The following is an 8,989-nucleotide window of genomic DNA, read 5'->3' as shown; positions in this document are numbered from 1 at the left end:
CCGCTCTGGCACCCATTTATTTCCTCCACTATTCAGATGCTCTCTTGGTGCTCAGCACTGAATCAATGGCTGAGCTCCACGATAGATCTGCTAGCCAAAAGGCACCAGCTGCAATCTGGAGAACATCTGATACTTCACCAGGTCTGATGATGCTCTCATACCACACACAGCAGGTGGGGTACAGAAATTTTGATTTTTGCATAGAGAACAAGCACCAACAGGAGCATGTTCCCCTTCTCAGCTGAGTTACCTCACACAGAACAAGGCAGCCATCACAGCTCTCACCTGAAACTGGATAGACTAGGAGAGAAGGACAGGCATTTCTGCCTAGCTGCTGAGCATTAACTCATTGAGCCCTGGTAGCTTATTGCTTCAAACCATTTGTCTAATTTCTTATCACAAACTTGCCATTTGAAGCAAAATCTTTTGTGTTTTTTTTACTTAACTGCAGAGGTTGGGAGATATGTCTGTGACAGTAAGCTTGAGCCTTGCTTTAGCAAAGAATTCAGCAGCTAGGTGTAAGCATCCTTGTGCAGGGGTGCGCTAAATGCCCACTGTAACTCTCTGGGTGTAACCTCTCAACTCCATAAAGCAAACGGGAGACATGGGGACCATTTTCCTCTCCGACAACTACCTTTTGACGAGAGATCAAAACTAGAGCAATTTATTTTGATGGTTTGGACTAGCCACCAGTGTCAGCTATTGTGGCAGGTAAATAAGTAGCAATCACTTCTGAAGTTTAGTGACAAATAATATAGGAGTTGCTGAGATTGATACAGGGACAACTGGCCCTGGCTGGTGTGTATCCAAACCAAACCAGCACTGGAAGTAGTCAGTAGTGGCATAAAGCCCTGGTCACTCTGCATATTTAAAAGCAGAGCTTAAATTCACTAATTGGCTGCTCGGGTTTACTTGTATCATCACTGGCACCCAACGGTGGACAAAAACACCTCTACGCAGGCTCCAGCTACCAGTGTTGTCCTCCCCCCAGTGTTTTATCCAACAAATGGGAAACAACAACACACATGCTTACTGCCAGCACATTTCTTCCTTTCCTATTCCCATACAGTCTCTTTTCTGCATGGGGCAGGAGTCTTGATATTTTACTTTTGGAGAAATAAAAGAAGGTCATTCTGCCTGCAAATAGCAGCATTTAATTTTGCTGCTGCCACGCTTCACTCCAAGTGGGCAATGCTGTCGCAGGAGATAATTACGAACAAACTGTCCCCTGCTCCAAACAACCCACGAACAGAAGCTGGGGGACAAGCTTAAACCCAGAAGGGAACCATGGTTTTAAAGGCTGAATGTATCTATCAGTCACAAATACGCCAGCACGCACCTTTGGCACAGACTCCCTGACCAGCTTTCAGAAGACTTGGTGGACTTTGCAGGCTCAACCCACGCTTGGAGACCAGGAAGGAGAGGAGACCTTGTCACTACAACTCACCGTTGCCCAAGGCTGAACTTCAGATCAACAGTTTCTCCATCTTCAACACCCAGCGACATACGGACTTGGGAGCACACCTTCCACCTGGGTCAGCCATGGTTTTACCAGTGCATTTCTGCTCCGCTAGCAGCAATACAGAGCGCACCCCGGCTATGGAAGACAACACCTAATCCAGGATAAAGCTTGTCAATACCAACTTCAACTGTTACAGTTCATGCTCAGTCAGTGCCGTCTCATATAACTGCAAAGTCTGACCAATAAAGAACAAAATTTGCCCGAGGGTGCCAGTGTGATGCCACAGCCTCTACCTCCAACACAAGCACTCTGGTGAGAACTTCAGTTTCTACTCCAGGCACATTCCAGATTTTATCCTTCAAAATAAGAACTCTGGGAATAGGCACATAAGGATGGAGGAGAAAAAGCAGCACACACCCACCCTCCCTTGGTAACTGCTTATAAAAATGGGAATACAAGGCACACCAAAAAAAAAAGGAGGAAAGCACAACGCTGGAGATGAAACTATTTATTTACCTGAACTGCTATATGATAGTTGAGGTGTTTATCCAACTAAGAGTCAGAAGTGAACTATTTATTATGGAAGTAGCTTCTGTCATTTGAATTAAGCAAGGACTTGGCTAGCAGTGGTCACCACCACGAAAGCAGGGAAGGCAGGCTTTGACCTGCACAGACCTGCCACCGCTATTCATTCTGGGCTATTTCTCCATCTCTCACGTCCTAGCACTTTCCTCATACATCTTGTGTAACTGATCTCATTTAAACCACTGTTCCCCAGGCTCTCCTCCTACATTTGCAAACAGAAAAAGAAAAAAATTACTTGCAATTTTATAAAGCCTCTCTTGCAACAGGGATGGTGAGTTCTCTCAGTGGGACTAAGAAAACAAGCGTAAGGAGAAAAATAATAAATATGCCTTCTGGATGTATTACCATTCTATGGTCTCCTTCTTAGTCAAGCCAAGGTATTACACACAGAAAATACTTATCTTTTTTTCATACTTTTTCTGTGCCCATGGACAAATGTTGTGATGGAGGAGAGATGAACCAGGTATCTGACTTCTGTCCAAGTTTAACAGTTTGGATTTTAGTCTCACACATATTGAGGTTTTTTTAAACTGCACTAGAGAGTGTTCCTGTGAGTCAACTGGCTGAATCTGTTCTGGAGTTAAAAATGAATCCCCTCCCTGGGACATCCCTCCAGGTCACCAACTCTGACTGCCAGTGTCCCACAATCCCCTAGTTAGTATTTTTGTTTTGGAGGGACAGCACTTACATGTTAGCTTGGACGTTGTCATGGAAAACTTGCAGTATCAATGCTCAGAGGAAAAAGAAAAACCACAGGTTAGGAGCAAACCACACGGAAAGTAAGTCTACTGCAGCAACAGGTAACAAGGCATCGCAAAGCTCTCCAAACCCCATTACACACGCAGAGGATGCTCCATAATCAGCTAAAGCTAAATCCACGCTGTGAACAGATACAACCTCACTTCATTCAGGTGACAGACAGGCTCCGCATAAGTCTTTTGAGTGACCTGGCCTCTCAGCACCTGAAGTCTAGGTGAAGCAGAACATGGTGTACTGTATTTCCATGCCTGGTTTCTAAACCTGAAAGCAATTAGGTCCTTTTCTTCAATGGTGAAGCTGTGATTTGGAAACCTAAACCAGACAGCACTGGTTCTTGACTGGGACCACTGCAGAGTTCTTACTGGAGATTAAGGAGAACCTTCCTTACTACATGAAGCAGCTCCTCGCCACCACCAGCTCCAGCCCTGGGCACTAAGAGAAAACAAAACAGTGCCAACTGATGCTATGGCCGGCTGTAACGTGGAGCAGCTCAACAGCCGCCCCGGTACTGGGTGGCTGTGGGATGGGTGTTCACAGAGGTGGGACAGGAGGGACAACAGCTGGCAGCAGCCAACCCAAGTCAGCATCCCCCAGTTTATTTTTTTCCCTTTTTTTTTTAAAAAAAAACCTCTAAGGTCTGATTACACACCCAAATTCACTTCAGCTAAAACAGTAGTGTAGCAATCATCTCAACACAAGCTGTTTTTATTTAAATCCAAAGGAGGTGTCTAAAATAGCAAGTCAGCCGTCCAAATATAGCATGGATACACGGCGTTAGATGACAAAGGTTCAGAAATTCAAAGACCCAGAAGATGCGATGCCAAGATATTTTTAATATTATTTCAGTATCAACACATTACCAGCGGCATCACATACCACTCTCGGGGAAAATATGTTCCACTTAAAGTTCAATTCCCTTGAAAGACTTCTGTTACATTGATCATATTGCCTTGCACATAAGCCGTCTAAAAAGCAGGAGGAAAGAGGATAAAGCAGCAAGAGCAGAGAATCCCATGGAAGCTCAGATTTGGTTCACACTGTGACATTTGAAGTGGCACACATTACCTCACTTCTAACAACTGGAGGTTTCCAACCACTCTGCGTTTTATAAGGAAGGAAGATGGGAGAATGGGGTAGAAGAAAGACTACTAGAAACTTAAGACTCCTGAAAACCAAAATTCTATTACCCAGAAGAGCTGAACAATGAGCTAGACAATACAGAGAGCTTTAAAAACAACCCTTGAGGGACGCAGCCACAAAACTATAAGAATAAATCTTCTGCACTCATTGACACAGAAGTTCTACCTGTGACAGCTCCTGGCTGCTCCTACACAGCAAGCACACGAAGTCTGTGGCTCTTCCAGACAAAAAGGTCAAAACCTGTTTGAGAGGAGGCTGTCGAGACTCCTGCGTTGCTCACAGAACTATATCCTTCAGGGACAAGGCCTAGGCTTCCACCTGATCAAGTAGTAAATGTCAGAGTGGTATGTGGCTCCCAACACCCTACTACAGAAGAGTTGGTCACCACTCTGCCATATAACTAATGCCTTTAGATGCGTTTAGGTTTTTAGCCATTTTGCTTTTTAACATCATTCTGCATTTTCACAGTATCATGATATTGCTTGTCATCTTCAAAGCACTCAAAGAATTACAAAAGGAGAAAATATTTAGAGTTACTTAGGAATTGCACCAGGAGATTAAAAAATGTTGTTCAACATGGTCTATATTAAACCAACTCTCAAAAACCTCAAGTGATTCAGGAAAACACGGTTCCCTACTTGGATTGGTCAAAGTGGGGCAAGGACAGAGCAAGATCTTTGTTTCCCATATTCAGTGCAAAAGAGTCCCAAAGCTTGTTCATGGGGCTCTTCTGGGCAGTGCAAAACACCCTTCTGCAAAAGGTCAGGTTGACGTTACCTTCAGCTGCAGGAAGAACAGAATAGGCGTAGGCAGGGAGGTGCTAAAATGCTCCCCAAAACTGAAATAAATGCTTTGAAGGATTTCACAGAAGCTAAGATGAAACCAAGACAGCTTTGCATTGCATGCAGCACTACCCTGCAGGCAGTCAACTGATAATGTATTACAATTCTTTTGTTCAAGCAACTAGCAGATCTGAATCTGCCAATCATCCAACATTCAGCACCTTCACAACTAGCAGCACAAACTAAGATTCACCACTAAGCCTGCCTCAAGTAGTGCTTATTACGAGCAAATTACTGTGGATTTAATTGTACAGTGTGGACACAACACTTTTTCAGAAAACAAACAAAAGGCATGACCTAAAGTAGGATCTCCTAACTAGCTTACGAAGATCCCACTGCTGGTAGGGATGAACACAGCAGCTTCCAGCCCCAGGCCATCACACACGGCTCTAGAACAAACTTGCCTGTCACCAGCTGAATCTCTACAACAGCTTTAAAGCCCCTGTACTAAGGGGATATGAATTTTTATCAAGTTACACACCAGTTGTTTACTGGACTGCCAGAGACAGGCAGCACCTGTGATCTTCTAAAGAGTCCTTTAGGAAACACTCAGCAGGTGACTGTGTGGAAGGCAGCAGAGGAGGGAAGCCTTTGCAACACCCTCACGAGATCAGGCAATCTGAAAAACAAGAATCAAATCATTGGTTCTGCGTCACTGTTCCTTTTCAGCACTGACAGCGGTGCGAGAAGGCTCGTTACACAGGCAGCTTCAAAATCCAGCTGTGTCATTAGTTCTTCTAATCTCCCAACACTGCAAGCCTCCCCAGGGACCTGCAGCTCTCATAAGACAAACTGACAGCTCTTTAATTTGTCTTTACGACATATTATGGAGACACAGAAACAAAGTTGTGCCACTCAGTTGAGTTCCTTCCAACTTCAGGCTGAAGCTTCCTGAGCCTCCTCGATCTACACATCTACCTGCAATGGACTTGGAGATACTTTTGTCCCTGATTTCTGATCACCCTACCTGGTTTTTTGTTTGTTTGTTTTACCCTCTCCATTATTTTGGGGTACTAAAGTTCTTTCGTGGCAAAATACCTTTCCATCCTCTAAGTACAAAACTCCTTCCACAGCACAGTTCTGGTCCTTCACTCACAACTGTATGCTGCAGCATCTTCCCCCCCTCCCAACAAATATCACCTTTGAGCCTTCTGGCAGAAAGACAATGAAGACTCTACTTTCCTTTTCCAAGAAGGGCAATTTGGCTACAAAGTCTGAACAAATCATTGGATGCAACAAAAGTTCAGTTTAATTATAATGTGGGTAAATGCTGTGCTTTGGAGCAGAGGAATCTGGCTTTCACATAAATCTTTTGCTTAGCAAAAGTAAATCTCTTTCTTTGATTTCCCTTGTCCAAGACTGTCAAGCATTATTTATTATACTGGCAACAAATCACTTCAGTAGCTCTGCACATTTACATGACATTTTGGAAAACACTGCAAGACAGATTCCCTGGCCTGGTGAACTCACCAATTTAAAAATTAAGACAAAGTACAAGGCAGTAATTCAAGGGAAGGAAGACAAGACAACAGGAAGGTTACTGGGTTATTATTTAAAGGAAAAGAAGTAGGTTTGGGAGCATTTCCCAGCAGAGGTAGCAACACTTGGGAGAGAGGAGGATCCTGGAAGTAGAACAAGGAGAGCTGCACAAATCCACCTTGCTCTCCGTTTCACCTGGAAGGTGAATCCCACCTATAACCAGGAACAGCAAGTCTCAGCTTTTCAGCATCCCTAGTCTCACATTTCTATCTTGTGTGTAGAAGCTGAGCAGCATCACTCATCACAAGGGGGATGCGGCAACAGGAAACCCACTCGCATGTGAGCCTGGGTTAGACACCTGAAGAAGGGGTAAAGCAGCAAAGACAACCTGGTACCTAAAATGCCAGCTCTGATTTGAAGGAAAAGGACCTCAACAGCCTACTGAGCTTTCTAGACTCAACAGGCAAGAATGATCTTTAGTGCAGTTGGGAAAAGACTTACAGAAAAGTCTGACTTCTTCTAACTTGGTCATCAAGCGCTGCTGAATTATTTGTTTAAACAGGTTTACATCCCATTTACTCACATCAACTGATAACCAGGTCTTTCCATCCTTTTGGACGCAATCCTGTGCAACTTGCTGTAGGTGAACCTGCTTTGGCATGGGGGTCAGACTGGATGATCTCCAGAGGTCCCTTCCAACCCTGATGATTCTGTGATCTGGAAATGCAAAGCGAACCCTGCGTGTGCAAAAAGGTTTTCAAAACCTTAGAGAAGATGTGAAAAATAATTCAGAAAGAATGAACATGATAGTGATGCTCAGCATAAAGATACTGAAGGCTGAAGTTCAAAAATACACGGCTACGACTACAAAATATGGAAAGATCTTGTAACAGAAGATTTACTGACTATAAGTCTAGCAGTAAGCCACTTCAAGTCCTATGGGGAATCTTGCAAAGATGTCCTCAATTACCGGATTTAATCTAAACACAGGATTTTTCTTGTCTGCAGCAGTTTTAGTGAAAGATACAATCCCGCTTCTCAGTGTTTATTCTTCTTGCTTCACGTACCCAGTCCTCTGGGTACAGCAGTTCTGGGAAAATCAGCTGCTTAACAGAAAAGGCAGGACAGGCCTAAAGAAATCTTCTCCAGGTGCAGCGGTCCAACAGCACAGATTGTCAGAGGACACTTCTCCTCCCATTTTCTTACAGTAAGATGGCTGATTAAAAGCAATACTGGCCTACTACCTCTGCCTAAGAATTTGAGAAAAGCTTGATAAAGAGCAGTGCTCCAGCACCAGATGGCACTGTTACCTGAAAAAAACGCATGAGACCACGCTTAAAGACACAGGAGAAGCTGGGTGGAAGCAGTAAGCAGAAAAGTAGACAACATTTTGCCTGTACATCGGCCAACACTTCTCACAGACAGGCCGTCTCAACACTCCCTCAAGTAAAGCCTCATCTGAAACACCGGTCAGGGCTAGCAATTCCCATCGAGAAGAAAAGAGCCCCGAGGAGCACAGCACCTCTACAGCCAGCCAAGCCCAGCTTGTTGAGAGATGCCCAGTTCAAACAGGGCCTACGAGGATGGCTGTGGAAACCTTGGTGAATACCTAACCATCCAGGGTGAAAGGAATGGTTGTGCTGATCTTTTTGGCAGTATCTGACAAGGTCTAAGTGAGAGGCATTTGACTGCTGGAAGAGCTTCCCCTAAGGAGCAGCTCACCTGGATGCTAACAGCAACCAGTGTGACAGGGAGAGAGCAGAAGCCCATTTCAGCCGCCAGTCTAGACTCCTGGGATTGCCAGCAGCCTGCTGTTTTAGCTTGCCGATGAAGCTGTGTTCCTCCTTGTACGCAAGAAGAGTCTGTCCAGTAGCTCTTTTATATACCTGAAGCAGAAAGGATTCCTCAAAATTGTTGCCTTGGGAGGGAGATGGCAGTTATGATGCAACAGGCTTTCCACCTCCTTGCTGGACCACGCTGGGGTTGCCATCTGGACAGCATCAGTGGTGTAGAAATTAGTCACTCGCCACTCTGAGCGGCATTCGGGGCACACTGCCAGGCCTGGAGGAAAGACTGGGGCTGCTTGAACCTCCATCTGCCTTTCCAGAGGGCAAAAAGGATGCTGCGATGAAATCTATGTGACTATTGCTAATTCGTTCCTGAGGCACAGTCAGTGCACCGCACCTTTGTACATCTCTGAGAGCAGGAATAACAACTATATCCATGAAAAATACTCCTTTGCTCCATTCCTGGAGCAAACCAGGGAGGGCTCTTCTGCTGAGCCAAAACTGCATTCTGCTAGGTTGGTGGTAACTCGGTGCTGGGGAACGAAGCATCCTCTCTCCCCTTGCAATCAGGTCAGCAGCGTGCAGGAGGAACTCCTTATTAGCCCACAGCAAAAATCCACCTTGCAAAAACTGCCAGGGAACAACAAGAGGGAGACATATCAACAGAAAATCACCGTGTCTGCTTTCCAGCTGGTTAGCTCATATGCTGCTGCTGTGAATACAAACCAGCCATTTAAATTAGCTTCTAATTGTTCACAATTATTCAGAGACAGCATAACCTGCGAGCAGCTTTAAGACAGCAGGCAAGTAGGAGAGAAAGAATGGTTTAAGATGCCTTAACAAGATTCATATATTCATGCTTTGTGAGTCTCGCAGCCTGCAATCTCCAGCAATGCCGCCCCCCGCCAGATGTGTGCTTTGCATTGCAAAGGAAG

Source organism: Cariama cristata, unplaced genomic scaffold (genome assembly GCF_000690535.1).
Source record: "Cariama cristata isolate BGI_N322 unplaced genomic scaffold, ASM69053v1 scaffold7114, whole genome shotgun sequence".
Lineage (NCBI taxonomy): Eukaryota > Metazoa > Chordata > Aves > Cariamiformes > Cariamidae > Cariama > Cariama cristata.
Note: the sequence above shows the minus strand (reverse complement) of the source record.